Source organism: Megalops cyprinoides, chromosome 3 (genome assembly GCF_013368585.1).
Source record: "Megalops cyprinoides isolate fMegCyp1 chromosome 3, fMegCyp1.pri, whole genome shotgun sequence".
In the NCBI taxonomy this organism is placed as follows: Eukaryota; Metazoa; Chordata; class Actinopteri; order Elopiformes; family Megalopidae; genus Megalops; species Megalops cyprinoides.
The window spans coordinates 716,555-737,832 of record NC_050585.1 but is presented as its reverse complement, the minus strand read 5'-3'; the positions used below and the strand labels follow the sequence as shown (position 1 = coordinate 737,832).

Genomic DNA, 21,278 nt, shown 5'->3' with positions numbered 1-21,278 from the left:
TACCCCAGCAGCCATGACAAAGAATGACCTGCTAACTAGCAACAGCAACATTGACAAATGGCAATCATGTCCATTTTTATCTAACAGAACAGTGATCAAAATGAGTATTTTTAGATTCATTCAAAGGCCTAGGCAGCAACCAAGTAGATAAAGAGATTTGCTTCTCTTTCAGCAACAGAGGGAGAATGGGGCATGTGCAGAGCAAGTGTCATCATTCTGTCTTGTGTCTGATCTGCTAAGTTTTATGTAATAACTACAGACTGTACATTAAGTACAGACTGTAATTAATTACGTACATATTCCTCTGAGGACTAAATACCTTGCCGTTTGAGATAAAAACTTACATGATATGTGAAGTAACCCAATATAACTAAAGTGCCATAGCATGCATCTAATTAGTATGCTGAATAACCTTATCAGTGCATAGGCCAAGTTTAATGCAGAGGTAATATCATGAGCTCACCAAGCCCAGCCCTCCCACTAACACAGGATGAACTCACCTCTAGCCTACCACAACACTAGAACAGGTAGGTGGCAATGAAACCAGCTTTATTATCACAGGAAGTTGTGAGACACCAGGAAATAATGCTCTCCCCCTTACACTGCCCTGCCCCATCCCCAGTGTGTGCACTCCATGCACATGCCACACTCTAACTCGAACAAAAGAAGTGTCCATGCTGCACCCACGTCTCTCCCCTCCCTCTGGGAGGAAGGCACTACTCCGTCTTCCTGTCCCTATCGCATGCTTCACCTCCTGTAAATGGGAAATCAAATCAGGCACACTGTCACTCATCCCTGCGTTTCACCCACACTAAAGGCCATTACTGGAGTTGCGTTCCTTAGTTGACTGGGGATGACTCCCTGAAGCCGCACACCACCTGCTCAGCCTATCTGCCAAAATGCCAACTTAAGAAAAAGGAAAAAAGAAACAAACACCCTGCACTCCCTGCTCAACCTTATAAATGCAGCGGCCCAACTCAATGAAATTAAACTCCAGTGCAACTCATTAGCTAAGCTGGTGACTATTATTCGCACGTGCCATGGCCGGTGCTCCCCGGCAGATTCATGCCTTACGTGACTTTTGCCAGCATTAGTCTTGAACTCAAAAGCAGTTTTTTGTTAATGCTTATTAAAGGCTTTGACTGGCTGACTGGCTGGTTTAGCACATTCTGGCTTAGTGCATGCACTCTGTCATGCATACAAATAGTGGCCTAGTGACAAAACAGTTCTTGGTTACAACTCATTTAATGGCTGTCAAAATGAAGGAAGACTTTTTTTAGTGTCTCCACTGAGTGATGTCACTGTTGCTATCAAAGAAGTATCTATGTTACCACAACATAGTTTCTCAAGATGATGTCCTTTTAGCATGCATACTCCTTCCTGAATTCCCTACCAAAGAAAAAAAAAGATATCAGTAGCCTAGCCTCACCATGACCTCAAAAGTCTAGCCTAGTCTAGCATGATATTTTAAGTGTTTTCAACACCTCACAGTAAACCCTTGATTCTGTTGCACCTCTGAGGAGCAAAAAAACGCATTAAGAAATAATGGGCCCCTCCTATAGCAAACATGCCACAAATATAACGCCAGTAGTGCTCATTCCAAAACTTTTTTTGAGTGCATGGACAGCCTTTTGACCTACAGACATGCCCCTTTTCAGCATATGTACCTTAACCTAGGAAAAAAAGTCATAGATCCTTTTTTAATACCAATTCTAAATTAACTAACACCCTATCCACACTGTGTCCCTTCTTGAAAAACTACCCAGTATCTTGAGTCTTTCTCTCACAATGAGCCGAACAACCTGGAGAGAGTGATTACATCATCTAGTAAATCATCCAACTGTTCACTTAAACAAATACCAGCTAAGCTTATGAAAGGTCTTCCTGTGCTTCTTCAGGTCATGATAAATAGTCAACCCTATTTTGAAGGAACCAAACTGAAGCCTAATAATCTTAAGAACTATAGGCCTCTGTGAAATCTCCCTCTCCTCACGAATCCCTCCTGGCCTCACAGGCATTCCTAAATTCTTACAATTTCTACAAGGTCTTTCAATCAGGTTTTAGACTTAGTCATCACACTAAGACAACTCTCATTAATATTTTCAATGATATACTCTTGTCCTGTGACTGTAATTGTTTCCCTACAATTGTTGTGTTTTTTTTACACTATTACATTATCGGCACTTAGCAGACACTCTTATCCAGAGCAACTTACATCAGTTACAGTTTTTTTTTTTTTTTACAATATTATCCATTTATACAGCTGGATATTTACTGAGAAAATTGTTGGTTAAGTACCTTGCCCAAGGGTACAACAGCAGTGCCCCAGCAGGGAATCAAACCAGCAACCTTTCGGTTACAAGTCCTGCTCCTTAACCAGTATGCTGCACTGCAGCCTGAGTCCTGCTAAAAGGAGGCACTCTGTCTTAGTTCAGATCATACTTATCTGAAAGATTTCATTTTGTACAATTTAATGAAGACAATTCTGGTTTATGTAAAATTAAGTATGGCATTCTAGTTTGGCTTCAGGGCCTTTACTGTTCTTGCTATACATGCTGCTGGTTGGAGATGTCATCTGTGAACATGGACAACACACAGCCATATGTGTCAGTGAATCGTGATGAAAATCTCCAGATCCCCAGACTAGGGCATGTCTTAAAAACATAAAATCTTGTGTAACACCAAACTTCCTGCTTTTGAATACAGACAAAACCGACATGGTGGTCCTGGGTCCAAAAAACCTTTGTAGCACCATGTAAATTTCTGTGCTTGACACAGATTGTCACTTAGCAACTCCAAGTGTGTGACTGGCATTTTCAGCCAAAATTAGGCCTTTTCTTTACCAAACATATGCAGAAAATCTAGTTCACACATTTATTACATCTATACAAAAAACTGAACTCCATTATATCACCACTAGAATCACTCCACTGGCCACCAGTAACACAGAATTGATTTCAAACTGTAATGCTCCCCTACAACTCCCTTTGATTTCTTTGTTCCCAAAAGTCTGACTTTCTGGTGAATCCAACAATATGAAAATTGGCAGTAGAACTTCATCACACAGAATCCCACTACTTTGGCTTTTTTGTATATATGTGTACATAAGACAATATGGCTACCAGCCTACTTATTCACTATTTAGGTCCTGCTGCGGGGCAACCGATCTAATATGTGTAGAAATGGATGACTTAATGGTCATCCTAATCTTTGAATGTGTGCTAAAGTATTTGTTCCAAACAAGGTCCTAAATGGCTGCACCTCAATTAACTTAGGACATTAAAAAATAATACTTCCTACTGAAGAATGTAGTTTCTATAACATTAAAATGTAACATGATTCCCATTTTGTCTCACTTATCACAAGTTCACCAATATTTTAAATAATGTAAGAATGAGTCTAATTTGCCAAATAAACTAATTTCCTCTGTAACAAATATGTAAATATTTCCATATTGAATAAGGTATTTTGATTTAATTATAACGGTGATGTGCGAAATTGACAACGTAGGCCTACTATTCACTTACATAGTAGTTTGGTATATTCTGCATGCACATGTGCGTGTCAAGCTTTGCAAATGTCAACGTATTGTTCTTAAATTTTTAAAAAGGCACCACATCAGCAACATCCTGCAGATGGCACTCGTAACCAGAAATAGTAAGGCACAAATGCCCGACTCCTTGAAACCGAGATATGATATCCAAGAACGGACATTTTTAATACAGATTTAAGTATTGTGAAACATAAACTGCTGTGGTTGTATAGGAACTTTTTATACAGATGGATACATTTAATAACCCAAACTGATCCTGAGCATTTTGTTCCAGCAATACCTAGATTTAAATACCACGATGTTTTCGTTTGTTATCAATTTGGAAAATGTTGGGTATATGAGGTCAACGCTATGACATAGCTGTTCATTATAAATTGTTGCGCTGTTTTGAGGTGCAATTTAGTCAAAATTCTATCTCTACATGTGTGCCGCTTGTAAATAACGTTTTGAAATATCTTATGAAACAGTACCATGTTCGGCACTGAAATAAAGTAGCCTAAATGTTTTCGGTGGCGTTGAATATTCGTTTTTCATACTGAAAGCAAGGTTTAAAGCCATAATATTCGCTGCAGCTTTAAGACTGATTATTTCAGTCTAGACTTCAGACAAGCACACACACCTGTCACTGTCTAGACAGAGGTGGGGAAAAAACAAAAACCATAACCCCAATTGCTTTAACTCAGTGTCATTCACGGTATGCTATAAAATTATTGGAGAATATAGCGATCCAGTTTCAGTTTTCTCAATCTGATTGGCTCGCTAATCTGTCAGTACTTTTTTTAAGTTGGCTTGAGGTCAGGTCGGGTCGTTGTCTTAAAAAATAAATAAATGAGAAAATAGAAATGCGTAGAAAGTAAAACGCTTGATAGGCAATCTAGCTTGATAGTATTTAAAAATGATAGACAGTGATGTCACCCAATATGAGAACGATATGGAGCCTCCTGTTGTAACTGACAACGTGTCTGCCCAATGCAAAGTGACAATAAATGATCGACATGTTAAGTTTACAATGAACTGCTAACATATGAGTAGATGGGACATACAGAGGATCATGGAGTTGGTTCAACAATACTGGTATTTTGGAATAAAAATATAGTATGACACACTAGCCGAACAGCTTTAACGGCAAAGTCGGATAAAGACAAAATCCGATTCCAATACATTGCTGTACCGGACCAGTACAGAATTTCCCAGGCTGAAGTAAGCGAAGCTTGTGGATTCTGCTAGGAAACTGTAATACTTCGATCTCCATGTTGGTTACTGCTATTCAATCCGCTTTGCTTAGAAAGTCCTTTCAGACTCGGAGCCCCAATGGAGTCTGTTTCAACGCTCCTAACGTCTATGCAGAGTGGGTGTGCGATGTGACGATTGGGTCGCTGTTCAGATGAACGATTTATTTCCCAACCTACATGTTTAGAGAGACCTGTTTTTGTTCCAATCGTCGAAGAAAAGGCGTGTCTATAGAAAATATTCAGCGAATGGTGAAAAATGGGCGGGCATGGAGGAGAGCTGGTTGAGGTCCTTTACGAAGGTAGGCTGCAGCGTGTGTTTATTGATGAGATGAAAGAAGATGGAAGTGAGAAATGAGACAAAGTAAGGGAAAATATTGAAAAACGCAAAATTCTGCCGGTGAAAGAAGTGGAGTGGCTGTGAACCCCAGTCGTCACGAGAGCACGAGACCAAGAAGAGAGTAGAAGGTAAGAAATTATTAAAGGAAGAGGAGGGGGCGGGTATTGGTGGAGTGTCTGTGTTATTTATAAGAACAGAAATGCCTGTTATTCCCCCCAAAAAGGGAAAAAAAACTTTTCAATAAGTCTAATCAATTGCTAAAATCAGGACGCAGTGGCGAGTGTTCAGCATGATTCATGTGACGTATGCCAGAAGTACTGTTTTCAGAAACAGAGTTATGACAGTTTGTTGTATTTTTAATAGATTTGGCATAATTTATAATAGCTTGTAAGTAAAAATGTTATATATTCATTGCAGAATAGCCGTGTCAATCGCAAACTATCGATAAACTTGAAAAAATGATGTGTAGCTGATTGAAGCAGCATTTTGTATGGGTATTTGGGTTTAAAGGTAACGTTTAAATGGGAGTAATGGTTCTTTTTTAATTACTTCAAGCCTGCATGAAACATAAACTAATGGTTCAGCGAAACATACTGATTTAGGCTATTGATGCGTTAATAATTTTGGCCATTATCAGTTAGCTAAGTGCGTAAGTAGTCTTGCCCCTAGGAAGTCTGGGACTGGCTCAAATCAGAAAAATGTCAAAAAGAATTTCCCCCCTGAAGCGGTTAACTAGGATAAACTCGAGGTTTTTATAAATGCATTCTGTCAGACTGATACATTAATCAGGGACGAATGTTTGAAGTAACAGAAGGCGGCCTATAATAATTCTTGCTACCTCTTCATTGCCAGGGGTTGTGCTTACCTGGTTGTAGCTCAATTTTTACACTCTGCTTGCAATTTCATAGACTGTTGTTTGTTAAAAAGAAGAAGAAGAAGAGAATGAAACTTTATAACCTTTAACAAGATGTAAACCTTTCATGTTATAGGCTTGTGACAGTAGGGTATATGAAACTACGATTCATCTCTTTCACCGCCATAGTTCATGTTTGTGTCTCAAACTGAAAAATAAGTCATTCTGTTTTACCCAGAGAAGTGGTGCATGTTGCATAAACGCAAAGACGTATTCACAGAACTGCTATATGGGAATATGATTAAGTTAAGACGTACTTGTAACTGTTAAACATAAAGCAGTTTGCCTTTCGGTATGTATGGGCACATGGAGAGGACAAAACACAAACTAATAAACCCATATTGTTTCAGCAGTGAAAGTAAAGGTTCTTCCAAACGCCAGTGATTTGTGCCATTTTAACAAAATGAATGCCCTCTTTTTGTCACAAGGTAAGTTGTTGCGCAAACCTCGGCTTTGCCAACATAAACGTTATATTCTTGAGCCGAGGCACTTTGAAACTGCAAAGCCCTGTCGGTTCTTGCGGCGGGGGGCGCTTCACGTTCTGTGACAGAGAGCTACGGCATAGGGTCAGATCGGTGTAGTGATTCCGTTTCGGTACTTCGCTAATACGCAGTCCGTCATTCTCGCGCAATCTGTTGACATTAACCAAATAGGAGAGAGTCTTATATCGGCCAGTTAACATGCATCGTGCTTTGTTTTGCCCTATCATAAATTAATAGCTCGTGGAAAACGGAGAGCTAGCCAGCTTCTTTTATCACCATTAACCAAGGATGTCATTTTCTTACAACACTCAAAGTTAAATGGGCAGCATTGAATTCATACATTTAACGGAGACGTAAAAATGTGAGGATGAGTTATGGCAAAAGCTGATTTTAGACAACAAACAAAGTGAGGTATTTTAGAGTCCCATGTTTATGATTTTATGAATCTTCTATTTTAATATGTTATTATCATTATCACGACTGAACGATTGATTATCTTACCTCTGTGAGACACAGGTGGGTCTGGAGTTTTCTAATGAGCCAATATAGCACTGTGTCCGGGCATCATTATTTAACCATTCCTGTGCACTGCTTTCGAGTGCAGCCTGCTTTGGCAAACAATTACCATTTGCCTCTCGGTACCTCACAAGCATTATTTGTATTTTGGCACGAAATGGCGGAGTGTAGGACAGGAATCTGGTGTAAATATTTAAAGTCACAGCTCAGATGAAGAAATTGTAGATAATCTTTCGTGGATGCCTATCTTTCTTTCAGGTAACTGCTTTATTCAACTTGCGTGTTTATAATTTCTGTTCTTTTTAAAAACGTTTTAAATAACCTATAGTTTAATGTCGGGTTCATATAAAAGTCGACCAGAAAGTTTACTTGATTTTATTTTATGTTACTTTTTGAATTTCATATGAACAATATGACCCCAGTTATTGGTTTAACATGGGATTTTAAAGCAAATGATTAGTTCATTCGAATATCATTTTAATTTGATGGGATTATCAGAAATCAGAATGATAATTTCTTCGATTTTCTGCAAGACTTCGCTACGTGTATGATTAGATACACAATGTGAAAGAATGACGATGTGGTGTTTTTTTTTAACTTTATACCGTGAAGCACGCATAGTATAGCTTATATGCGTTTATAAAGTACGGGGAAAAAGACTAACCACATTTGCACACAGATAAAGACTTTGTGCAAGGTAAGGCTTTACTCAAGTCAAGTAAGCTTCGTGTGACTACTTATTCTCTCAGTGATTTATTTTGAAAGGCCGCACATACGATTACAAGTATGAAACCGTTTTAAAAAGAAAATACGATTTGAGAAATTTGGTAGTGTCCAAACATGGTTTAAATACAACTTATTGCCAACCCGATTTTTTCATGCTCACTCCGAAGTGAGCTCCTTAAGATGCAGACGGGCCTTAAAATTTGCGCTAAACCCATTTTTTGCATCACAGAGGACAGGATACGCATAATGCGATTGAGATCTCACTTTTATTTAAGTCTGTCTCTAAGACAAAAAATCAGCCCCTTTTAAACTGAAATATTTTGCCATGCTTGCTTTTTGTCAGTTTTTGTTAGTGAGAGCTGATAAATTTATCTCCGTGAGCTAAAACAGAGACCGTTTCGTCTTGTCTCACTTGCAGTATTTAAAAATGTTTTAAAATGAGATAGCTACGAAAACTGCTCTTTGAAACCTGGAAGATCTCAGTTTGGTCTTGAATCAGACGTTTGCTTTGCTTTTTTTAATTCAGAAAAAATACTTGACATACTTGACATTGTGATCTGAAACAGTATGATAAAACTGATGAAATGTGACCACATATCAATCTGCCAGACAAGAATACATACTGAATAAGGCTAGTTTATCAAAAAGTAATTGACAACAAGCTAGTTTTGATAAACTTTTATTTGTAGTATTGATATTTTGCAATAAAAAAGACAGTTTTTGTTAACTAGTACAGAACCTTAGAGAATCACAAAATGACATGTAGCCATGCTTTTACAGTTTATTATTTTTGGCTTTATAGCTTCAGTTGTTTTACAACCCAAAATCCATGTCAGGTTTATAAAAAGTTTGTCTTGGAAACATCAAAACAGGTGTCAGTAAATGATCTGCCTGTTATGTTACTGTCTATGCCTTTTTAGTAAAATGTTTGTGAAGAATTTAATATTTGGAACTGAATGTACCACATTTTCCTGAATACATCTACAGTGGGTTGCATGAAGTTTTCAGTTTTTGCACAGAGACAGCTTTAGCAAGACACCAGGGTAACAGTTATCCATGCAGTTGTATAGCCAACACTAAAATAACCCAAATACAAAAAAGAACAATATTTTGCTTCATGAAAATATCTGCAGTTTCACTTTAACTGTATGATTCTTTGAAGTAAAGAATATGGAGCATTTCCACACTGTTGTCTTTTGTAGGTGAGGATCTGATTTGTTATTTTGGATCTAGCCCATTAAAGCAATATGAAACATGTTATGATGTCTGAATGATTCAGAAAAATAATTGTGTTCAGCTGCTGACACGGTTTCTCAAGTTTCATTTCTGCCCCAATATCTGTTATAGGATATATAAATCAGAAGTATGAAGCTTTCACTAGATTCAATGAAAATGTCATATTGTACTCGAGAAAGAGAAGATAACGTTGAGCTGTTTTTCTAAAAAAAAAACAAAAAAAACAAAAAAAAAAAACTTTTAACTCATTCCTACTGGCATGACAGCCTTGTTGAATGGCTAAATGTGTAACGTGAATAGGGGATTATACTATTGTCTAACTTTGTAACAATCCAGAGGTCTATCATTTTGCTTTCTTGTAAAAGTATAAATAGGAACAAAAATATGCTGCATGCCTGTTTTGGGTCATTTTTCTGTGTAAACATGTTACACTTTCATCTTAAATGAAAGTAGTCCTATTGTTGATAAATAATTTTGTTTCAGAGAACAAGCAGGTTAAATTTATTTACACCTATGTGGATAGTGTGGGGCATGGATTTTGTATGGTTCTGGGGAGGGGCTGGTTTGGGTGTTGTTCTTTCCTTCAGTCTGGATCTAGGTCCCTCTGGTCTTTTGCTTTTGATTATGAACTGCTGTCTTTAGTTTGAACCACAAATATTCAATTGTATTGAGGGTTGGAAATTGAGATGGCCAGTTTGGAATGTTTACTTTTGCAGTCATTAAACTATTTATTTATAGATTTGGATGAATATTTTAGATTACTTGATTGTCCATTTTGGCTAAGCTTGAGCCTACTGGCAGAGGGAACAAGTTTTTGTCCTGGTGTGTGTGGGAGTTTATGAATACTTTTATCTTAACAAGGGCACCAGTACCCATAGATATGAAATAACTGACAAATTTAATGGACACAATTGACATCAACTTTACCTTTGTCATGCTAAAAAGAATGGTGATGCAGTATATTCTTTTTATCTGACCTAAAGAAATTCTTCCTGTTGCCATTCAGATTTACTTTTCCAAGGAGGCTTCTCTCATGCCACCCAGCCATGAATGCCTTGTCATGCAAGTGCCTTGTCATTTGGCACTTTTTATCTTGAGCATGCCAGTTTGTACTGGTGATCTCCAGCTTTTGACTTTGGATTCACATTTGCTCTTGTACAAATGTTGTTTTTAAGCTAAAAAAAAAACCCCAACTTTTTTCCACAGTGTCACAGCCCTGGTGGCAAGAGACACTAATAGATACACTAGTGGACATATCCTCAACCTGGCGTTTCCTGGAGTTTCCACTGTATCAGTTGCCCTAAGTTTTCTTAATAATGGATGCTACAGTATTGGCTTCATGTTCTTGCCTCAACTTGTGGAAGTCCGTATTTGTTAATTTGCAGTTTTTGGAGGGCTCCCTGACCTTAACCATGATGATGCATACTACTAATTAATTTCTATGTCACCTCCTTGAATACCCAGCAGAAACAGGAAGCCTTCAGAAGCATATAGTTTCACAAGCTCCTCCCACTGAACTTCAGACATCTGGTGTAGATTTGTTTTCGTTAGACCCTACACAAGAGATCATGTTAATGTGTGAATAAATGTGACCTTAATTTATATAATGCACAAAATAATAAGACAGCTATAAGACTTGTCATTTTATGTATATAATATGATATTGGGACAGATAATATATATGAATTATTCCATTATATTGTGATTTTTATATAATTATTAGTAATTATACACATGATATATTGTTTCCTTTTGTTACATTTTAAATCATCAACCCATTGTGATCAAATTCTGTCAACATGGAAACTCAAAAATGTATAAAATGTAAAATTTTCATCTTCTTTTAGTATTGAATCAATTACAAGGGAAGAAAAACTTGATTGTCTATAAACATAAAAAAGATAAATATGTACTGTATAGTATAATGTGAAGGGTCATGTAACCCATTATTGTAACATTGTAACAATTTGCTTAAACATCATAGTTTGTCATATTTTACATAACACTTTCTTATTACTCCAATATTTACAGTTCTCTAGACTGTGTTACATGAATGTTGTTCTTGGGGGCATCAGGATGAATTGTTTGATTCACATCTGAATTTGAATGATTTGTGTATGCATGCATCCTTTTTCAAACAATGATTGCACTGGGGTTACTTTATTTTATTTAAGGAAAGGTTTGCATTTGTGGTGAATTATATTGGTGGAAAGTTTTAATAAGTTCTCTCAACATGGAAGACTTAACCTAGGTTAACCTAGATGGTGAGAGCTAACCATTGCCCTGTCTTTGCAATTATTATATTCTCTAATCTTACCATGACACTGGTACTCAGAGTAGTGTATTTGAAATATCTTCATGGTGAACTTGGGCTGAATTGTGTGAGGCACTCATAATCCTATAAATAAATTGAAAATTTACCAGTGAGAGTGTATGACATTTATAGCATAACTAACATCCTAGTTTGCCTCACCTTATTCAAATTATGAATCTACATCAGTTTTATAAAAATGTGTGCTGGGAAGGTTCCACTGACAACACATCTAACTAGAGGGTAAACAGTAAACCTACTAAGATAGTCAACTGAAACAATTTAAAAGCATTCTTTTTTTGTAAAACACATTTTTATGAACCCATCAGCATGAAATTTGGTGTTGTGTAATTCATGTTTGAAGCTATATGAAAATTGTGTAGGAATGATTGCTACATAAAATGCATGACTGTCAACTATCATCTAAAAAAATCAATTAAATTGTGATGTTTGCAAGAAAAAGAGGGAAGGGTCATTCTGATGTGGGTCGACTGCTGTAAAATTTTCTGAACATAACACCATGATCCGTACCTCAATAATGTTCCAAATGGGGAAAAAATATTGTAGCAGCGATTGGAAAAAACACTTTACAGTTGTTTTGCAAGACCCATGAGTTTGACTAGAGTGAAATTTGGTATGTGGTGTGTTCTGAACTCTAAATCTAATCTAATGTAAATTTAAACTCGATCTAAATTCAGAAAGAAAAGTTTTGTAAAAACATGGCTGCCATGGGCCATATGACATATTTATGCAGATCAATGATGTATCATCACATGTTGGCATATTACAGTTAGTGGTAATTGGATATGTGGGTCCAGTATTGGGTAGAATATTATATAACTGGCTTCTATCTGGGTTACAGTGGCCACCATTTAAAAATCTACAGCACCCAGTTTTTGCCACAGTAAATCTGGAAGTAATCTAGTAGTTTGCAAACATTCCAAAATTATGTCAGCATTACTTGCTTTATATACTTATATAAAGTAAGTATACTGTGAAAAGTTCCATCTATCAGCGAGTTAAATTAAACTAGTAAAAAGAAGGGGGGTAAACAAGGGGGAACAATGAAAAGAACAACCCTACCCACATGTTATACCCAAATAAACACAAAATACAGCACAAACATGCAAAGAACTCACTAGCAACTCCTACATTTGTGAGGGCGCACATCTTTTTGCTTTTGTTATGCAAAGTCATAGTAATATATGCAACACTGTTTGCTTATATGGCTGTGCAAATTGTTGTGTTTCTGGCATTTTCAACAAGTGTTTTTTTTATGGTGTTACACCATGACAGTGTCATGTGTTGAGAATTTTCTCCCTTTATGGAACCAAGTCGGGACCGGCAAAGTTACACACTGATGACCACTTTTCAATTGAAAAGATTTATTTCGATGTGCAAAGGGAGACTCGCAGGGGTGCAGTGACAATGCATTCCAACCGAATCTCGATATAATAGCCACAAGTGAGGGTTTAAGTAGCTTGTCCGCGGTATACCAAATGGCAGGTGTGAACATTCCCATCGGGAAGTGCATATCACACCTGGGTGTCCTGGAGACACCCATTTGGTCAGCTACCGGGGACATTCCTTTGAACCCTACATGTGGCTGGCTGTCTCTAAGGGTGTACTCACACTAGGCCCAGGTGCCTTGTACCGTGCCCGAGCACGATTGTCCCCCCTCCCCACTCCCGCGCTGGTCTATGCTCACATTGCGCTTAACGCTCTGAGCACGTTTACGTCATCATGATGCAACTTTTTGTGTTGAAGAAAAGCGCTCTCGCACAGCACAATGGAGTTCATGATTGTACTTACTTTGTGGCTTATTTGGAGTGACACACGGCCCTCTCACATGCCTTATAGATTTATCGATTATGCAATGCAGCGGTTTTCATTTAATCGTGCTGCATGTATAAGAACATTTTTACAGAGGCTGCTGACGTTTCAGTGATTATACACAGGGACAGACCAATATTTTGTGTCAGACTACAGTAGCCTAATCATAATAATGTTAGCTAATGTTAACCAGTTAGGGCTACTACTTGTGTGTGCACTACTGTCATCATTAGAACAACAAGCATCTTCTGTAGTACTTGGATACTACACTTTTCAATTCATTCGAGAATATTTGGGTTAATAACGGATCTGGTTCTCACCTTATTGGTGAATGTGAATTGTAGTGTGCGAGTAAAGCAGCTCCAAATTCCTCCCTCAACGTCAGCTGCCTCCGTAAAAAATCTTCTTATACATGCAGCACGATTAACTTAAAATCGCTGCGTTGCATAATCGATGCTAACTGGCTGGGGAGCTAACATTAGCTATCTAGCGATAGATTTGACAAATATAGGTATCCTGTTAGATAACTAGCTATCTGAACGATTGTTGACGACTAGCTACCTAAACAGGTTGGCTGCTTCCTTTGTGATACTCTGACTAAGCCCCTGACAATAGCAATGCTTACATCGCCACGTAAACTATGGTTAGTTTTATTTCGCTTGCTAGTAATCAAGCTAATGTGGGGATCCACAGAGTTGTTTTTAGGTATAGATCTACAGAACTAACCAATTGAATTTTGGAGGTAGCCAGCTTGTTATATTTAAGGAAGTCAGCTAGCTAATCAAATGATGGTTTAAAGGAATGATTATGACTGGGCGTGTAACTAAGAGATATCCAGCTAACTGTTGCTATAACAGATATATTTGTTAAATGGGGCAGTCGCTTCGTTGACATCATGTTCAAGCTCCGTGCTCGGGCACGGTTAGCGATCACACTGATGTGTACTGTGCCCTAGTCTAACTGAACCGTGCCCGAGCCCACCTCTTCGCACGGTACGGAGCAATCACACTAGTCAAACGAACTGGACTTTGGGGGTCAAACGTGCTCGGGCACGGTACAGATTGCCTAGTGTGAGTACTAGGGCTGGCCTGTAATAGTCAACTAAGCGTTAGTCGATGAGAAGAGTCTTAGTCGACCAAGTTTTCATTGGTCGGTTAGTCGCAGAAAAAAAACCTCCTCAAACTCCATTCGGGAGCTGCGCCTTGTCGTTAAAAAGTTATCAGACTATGTCAGGCAGGAAATCATCCAAAGTGTGGGATCATTTCCAGTGTGTAAAGGATGACCCCAAAAAGATGAGATGCAAACTCTGCATGCAAAGATTCGCCTATCATTCGTCTACCTCAAACATGACTTATCATCTGAAACATGTAGGGGAGAGCCGGTACGAAAATAACACGTGACGAAAGTAACACGGCAATTTTCTCCAAGCCCATAAAAGTCTGATATGCCTCACTGTATCAGCATGTACAGAATGCAACACTTACCAGAACCCTGAAAAATCACATATTATGCATCATACTTTTGCAGAGTTATACCCGAGAAGCTGTTTGCGATCGTGGAAAGTAAATTCACTCAAGCGGTAATTTTTTTTTTTTTTAATGACAAGTTGTGTCCATATTGTTTCGTGGGTCATAGTCATGATCATTTGACAGATTAATTAGTACTTTAACACATCCTGACGTTTGACATGTCAGAGTTTTTCGGTTTAGAAGCAAGTCAGGTTTAACTGTCAGAGGTCATTGTCGGGACGATTATAGCAGTTGTTTCTTTTGTCCCTCTACAGTAACAACGATGCTTAGTAGGCTATATTATTATAGTTCCACATTTGTGCAAAATAGCACCTGGTATTGATAGAACATACATGTGAGTTGTTGATCACAACAAAAATTAGTTTCTAATGTTATCTTTTTTCATTAGCGTTATTAAGCTTCTCATAGTTTTCAGTTAGCATTTGCTATATTTTTAATGTTAAATCACTGTTTCCTCAAAGCTAAAATTAGCTAGATTTTTTCCAATCTAGTGTTCTAATCGCACCGGTTTTGGCATACACGCTAAACGGCTAATCACACCGGTGTGACCGTACGTGCGAAAGGGTTATTCCATTGTGCTAAATAGTTAATGGGCTAACTAACATTAACAAATTGCAAAGTTAAGGCTATATGCAGCTAAATAAATATATTGTCCTATGCGCTATTAGGCTTATCCATGTTTTCGTGGGGGCTGGGGAAGCTAAGTTACCTCACTTACTGCATGTTTAACTTCATGTTCTGTTTTTTTATTTATCATTTATATTCTAAGTTAATGTGTTGGTGTTACAAGTTCATAAGTTGTGTTATGTTATAGGCTACTGTGTTGAAATAAATTAACAAAATGTTGTCTCCTTGCTGGTTGTTCTGACATATTCAGAATCATTACTGCTTTTCCCGTTAGCATTGTCATTAACAGGCGGCTTCATGTGTGCGCTTGTAAAATTTATATTTTAAAGGCTCATTATTACGGTTTTGTATTTCTCTGTAACACACACTGTTAACAGTGTTACTTATAACGTTCTTTCTCAGCCCTGGAACTCAAACCATTTTCTGATGCCCCCAAAAATAATCAATATATAGGCTATTTAAATAATTAAATTAATATCATAAACGTGCGACGACTAGTCAACTAATGGCTTGAGCTAACGACTACTAGTCGACTAGGAAAATCTTTAGTCGGGGGCAGCCCTAGTGAGTACACCCTAACAGTCAGTGGGCTATTGCAGAGTGTGTGTGGGAATGTAAATACAAAATATAGTTCAAACAAAAGGCAATTTAAATAGAATGGAACTGGTTCAAACCTGTCATTCCCTCATTTTGTATTGGGGGGAGGAGACATCCTACCCATCACTGCTCAGGCTCTAACTATGCTACTGTTTTCAAGAGAATTATTGAAGTTGGAGTAGGTGACATCTTACGACACACTATTGATCAGACTATGTAATTTATGATACATGCAAAGAACTAAAACAAAGGTAACAATATTCAGTCCCCAGATACCCTGAGTTATTACCACCCAAAGCCACCTCAAAGGGTGCTATTCCCAGCAAGTTCAGTACCTTTGAGCCATTGGTCACAGTTGCCTTTCTAGCTGCACTATGGTAGTGGTCATTAGAGCATAGGGAGGCATCAGCAGCCTCCCGAGTAGAGATGAGAGCGTGCTTAATTTTTGCATCAGTTTCTTTAATTAATCTCTCAATTCTATCAGAAACTGCCATAAGCACTCTCTCAAAGGAGTTATTAGGGTCCAACACCCAGCTATGAGTGCTGGAACAGAAGTGTTAGCGGTGACATCCAGAGCGACTAGAAAAGAGCCGATAGTGATAGAAGTACCAGTTGGGTTAATGCAGTAGGAAGTGTCAGGCATTGCACAAAGTGTTTTGCCAGAGTACAGAGGTCCAAACCCACACCAAGTGGTAGCATTGGTTCTCACTGCTATTACTTCAGGAGATTCGGGCAATACTTGTATTTGTAGGTCAGGTCCCATACTATCTGGCAGGGCTTGTCCCGACTCAGTTGAAGCAATACACAGTACCCAGCCACCAACGGTAGAGCACTGGTACTGTGAAAAGGCGGTGTGTCTTTAGCTGTCGGAGATGATATACTTGACATTACGCACATGGCACACATCACCATTACAGGGGAAAGGAAGTGGGTGTATGGGTTGTGCCTTAACTATAGGTCTCCAGCCTACTGGAATCAGCACCCCACCCCGAATGGTCTTGCCATTGTGGCAAGCCCCCACTATTGACCGGGAGCCCTCCCTGGCTGCCACCCAGGGAGCCGGCTCTATATCTTTAAGGACAGCTGACCACACCCAGCCTGGTACACGTGACGTGAGCAGGTCACCTATCAAGGCTGCCACCTCCATGCTGAATGCCATGCCAGTCCTGTAACACATCTCCTCCACCCTCATGTGCTTGTTTTCTCCCACCAAAATTTCTTCATAAAATTTACAGTTTTAGGCCAAATGCTGGAGCAGAACAGTGATCACCTCCCCAGTACTATGCGGAAGCAAAATGATGAGTAGCTTGGTTAGAAAGTAGTCCTCCTTTTGCCACCGATATAGTACCTGTTGCTAACAGGTTATCAGCTTAGTCTTGGTTATTAGACTCTAGTGCTATTGAAATTGTGTTTACTGTTGACCCAGCAGCTCCCACCCATCCTGCAATATCTGAGAGCAAATTCCTACATTTCCTAATTGTATCATTCCTGAAACACTTAGGTAACCTTTGTAACATAGTGCAAATCAATATTTGGATGGATTCTTCTAATTCTGTGAAAACAGTACAGTTTTTAGGCCAGATAATATGATTCACTTTGACAATTAAACAAGAGTGTCTGATACACCTATTAGGCTGGGCAGAGGTTCTCCTTCGGAGGACAATCTGATTTTAGGTCCATTGTACAATTTAGGGCATGCGCCAGGCTCCTCTGGAGGACTGTGCCTCACATTTTTGCTGAAGGGCATGCTCATATATGGCCTTCGGAGTGGGACAACCATCTTCCTCCAGTCCTGCAGCAGTTTTATTCCAATTGATATTAAACATCTCATGTATTCTAATTGCCTCTCCCTAGCCCATTCCTGAATCCACCCACACTTTCGGATCCTTCCAAATCAATATACCCAATCCATTACCATTCCAAACTTTACAACAAGGGTCTTCTATCACTTTACCAGGGTTCCTTATACCCTAAAAATGACAGTCTCTCCGGGTGTCGTCGTTGCATCCCATGGAGCCCCATCCGGTGCGATTGACAGTTGCAAGTCCATCCCAGGTCCAGCTGCAGCCTGCAGGGTTGGTGCACATTCTCATACTGCGGATCTGTGTGTCTGCCTGGAGACACACGAACGAAATGGCTCCCAAGAGTCAGAGGGGTAGACGGGGATTATTGTGCCCCATGTTGGGTCTCACCCTTGTATTTCCTTAGTCTAGTGATATGGATCCACATTGGAATTCCAGTCACTCGGACAGTTGATGGGGTTGTGAGTAAAACCGTATGTGGTCCGGACCAGTTGGGATCAAAGGTCTCCTTTTGCTATGTTTTTACCAGGACTTGGTCTCCTGGTTCAACTGTACAGGTTTCCTCTTTGTCCTCTGCCTGGTCAGGTTCGGTTCTGTGGTCCTGTGAAATGCACTGTGACAGGAGTCTGCAATATTCCAGCAAACGGTCACCCATAACATGCAGTTCACCACCACCAATACACAGATCACCAGGGGTCCTCATGGGTCGACCTGTAAGCATTTCAAAGGGTGAAAGTGAATCTGGGTTAGTTGGCCCCGCTCTCATAGAGAGGAGCACCGCTGGTAGATTTGTCACCCAGTTGTTTCCTGAAATTGAAAACAGCTGTTTTGTTAATTTGTTTTGTGCGGTTTGCCCACTCAACCATCCTGGAGCTCTGAGGGTGGTAGGGACAGTAAAATTTCTGTTTGATACCCATTGCACGACACACGGTTTTCATGACTTTCCCAGTAAAATGTGTACCCTGGTCACTGTCAATGTAGCAAGGCAATCCCCACCTTGGGATAATCTCTGTAAGTGCTACTCTAGCTACATCAGTTGCAGTAGCATTAGCTCCTGGAAATGATTCTACCCATCTTGTGAAGTGATCAGTGATTATCAGAACATGTTTCTTTCCTCTGCAACTGGTTAGGGGGCCAATAAAGCCAATCTGCAGTTGTGCAAATGGTTGGGTGGGTTGGGGCTGTTGTCTCATTTTGATGGTGGGTCCCGGGGTGCATCGAGCATGTCATACACCTGCAAACGTAATCATAAAAGTTAACGTTTAATTTAAGATGCCACCATGTTTGTCGCATCCTGTGTCGCATTAGTTGTGCTCAGTCATGCCCTAGCGAGTGGTACAGTTGAATCATGGTTCCCATTAGAGAATTAGGCAAGACATAAGCATTCCCATGGCCTCTCCACGTGTTGTTTTTCCCCAATTTCCTACCATTCTCCATCCATAACCATTTTTCGGCTCTAGGAGCTGCGTGTTGTATCTGTTCTAATTCAAGAAAAACTTGTTTGCCTGCCTGCGTTGTCTGCACAGCTGTCACAGAAGCAACTTTCCCTTCAGTGGCTGCAACTTTTGCCCACTCATCTGCCTTCCTGTTACCTTCTGTATGGGGATCAGTTCCATTGGTGTGGATCTTCACTTTCAGCACTGCCACCTGTCTTGGTTCTGTATTGCTTCATGGAGTTTCTTCACTACTCCCCCATTTTGTATTGGACTATTTGTATTGCACTAGTCAGGAGCCCCCTATTCACCCACAAGCTCAGATAGTTATGTATTACACCAAAAGTGTATTGAGAATCTGTGTAGATATTTACATCATAGTCAGTCATTGCTTCACAAGCTGTGGCTAGAACATATAATTCAGCTACCTGAGCAGACTGGCCTGGCAGTTACCCATGCCTTATTACCTCACCTGATTGTGTACACACTGCCCAACCAGTTTGTCTCTTTCCATCTACGTAAAAAGAGGAGCCATCTACATACAGGTTCAGTGCTCCATCTATAGGAGTTTCTTTTACCCGGTAAACGTCAGCCGAATCTTGTTTGACGTAACATATATGAGGCTCTCCTTCGTCTGGATTTGGAAAGAGTGTATCGGGATTAAGAGAGGAGGTCCGTCTTAGGTCTACTGATGGTATTAACAGACTTGTTTCCCATCGTGGCCAACAAGCTACATGTACTACAGAGGATTTTATTCCCGACAAAATAGCAAGGACAGCATGAGATACAATTATGTCAACATCCTGAGCTGCTATTAGTGGCAGAGCTTGATTCAAAGCAACTGATGCTCCTTCAATGGCTTGCAAACATTCCAGTGTTGCTTGAGCCACTGAATGTAGTCTGGTAGAGACGTAAGCCACAGACCTGTGTATATCATCGTGTCTCTGCGTAAGTACTGCTGCAATGTGGGCAAAACTTAAATGAGTATATAACTTGTAAGGGAGTGAGGGGCTAGGGAGTTCCAACCCAGGGGCCGTGCACAGCTTCTGCTTCAGGGTTGTAAATGCCTGTTCACATTCTGAGGAGCAATCTATTGGATCATGTGGACCCCCAGCTCCTTTCAAAAGATCATTCATTGGTTGTATGATCTTAGAATAGTGTGGTAAGTAATGTCAACAAGAATTAAACAGCCCAAGTAGGTGAGTTGTGATGACCTTGACTCAAATGAGTAAAGGTAAACTGCTGGCCTTCAAATGTAAAAGCAAACCAGAACTGGCTATCTCGGTGCACTGGGATTGAAAATAATCCATTACTGGTGTCTAATGCTGAAAATACCGAATGATCACTTGGAATATCAGAGAGAATCGTATTTGGGTCAGCCACAATTGGATTCAGCCTATCAGCGTGTGAATTAATGTTGCGGTAATCTACATTTAGACGCCACATCTGATCACTCTTCTTAACAAGCTAAATGGGAGAATTACATTTTGACTGAGTTTCAACAATGATCTCTCTATTTTTTAACTCTTTGAAGCCCATCAGAGAAACTATCAAAGCTTCAGATTTGATCAGGTAGGGTTTTGTTGGAGGGGGATGGTTACCAGTGATAATGACAGGGGGCACATCCATGAATCCACAATCAAGTTTGTTTACTGCTCACACCTCTGGGGGTCCAGGGAGTGGGGAGGGGGCAGCTATAGAGGCACAAAGGGCAGCCTCAATGCTATTGGGAGCATATACGAGAGGAGTTACAGTACTATTCTTATCAGAGATTATTTGCATAGAGGGGGAATCCCCCAGATTCAGCTGGCACCGCAGTTTGTTCAGCATGTCCGTGCCAATTGAAGCCCCTTCAACTTTCGCTGTACAATCTACCCAGCCAATACCGATTTTCCGTCTCGAAAAGCACTGGTTTTGTTAAACGATCTCTAACTAGAGTTCCCCATAAACCTCATAAATCAAGGGATTTACGTGTGAGTGGCAAACCAGGAATGTTTGTAAATGATACCAAGGCTCCCGTGTCTATCAGGATATTACACAGTATGCCCCCTACCCTCACTTTAAGATATGGTCGTTTATGCAAATCATCAGCATCTGTTGCAATGGGGGCCAAAAATTCCTATTCACTAGCCTGTAGCAATCTCACTAAAT

At 39.6% G+C, this 21,278-nt stretch overlaps 1 protein-coding gene across 3 annotated transcripts in view; it reads left to right on the top strand.

The window, feature by feature from the left end:
* The first annotated feature begins 5,079 nt into the window (after positions 1-5,079).
* Positions 5,080-21,278, top strand: part of zbtb20 (zinc finger and BTB domain containing 20) — a 199,381-nt gene continuing 183,182 nt past the window's right edge. For all 3 annotated transcript variants that reach the window (XM_036523949.1, XM_036523948.1, XM_036523947.1), the window contains exon 1: positions 5,080-5,250. The gene's annotated coding sequence lies outside the window, so the exon portion shown is untranslated. The remainder of the gene's footprint in view (positions 5,251-21,278) is intronic.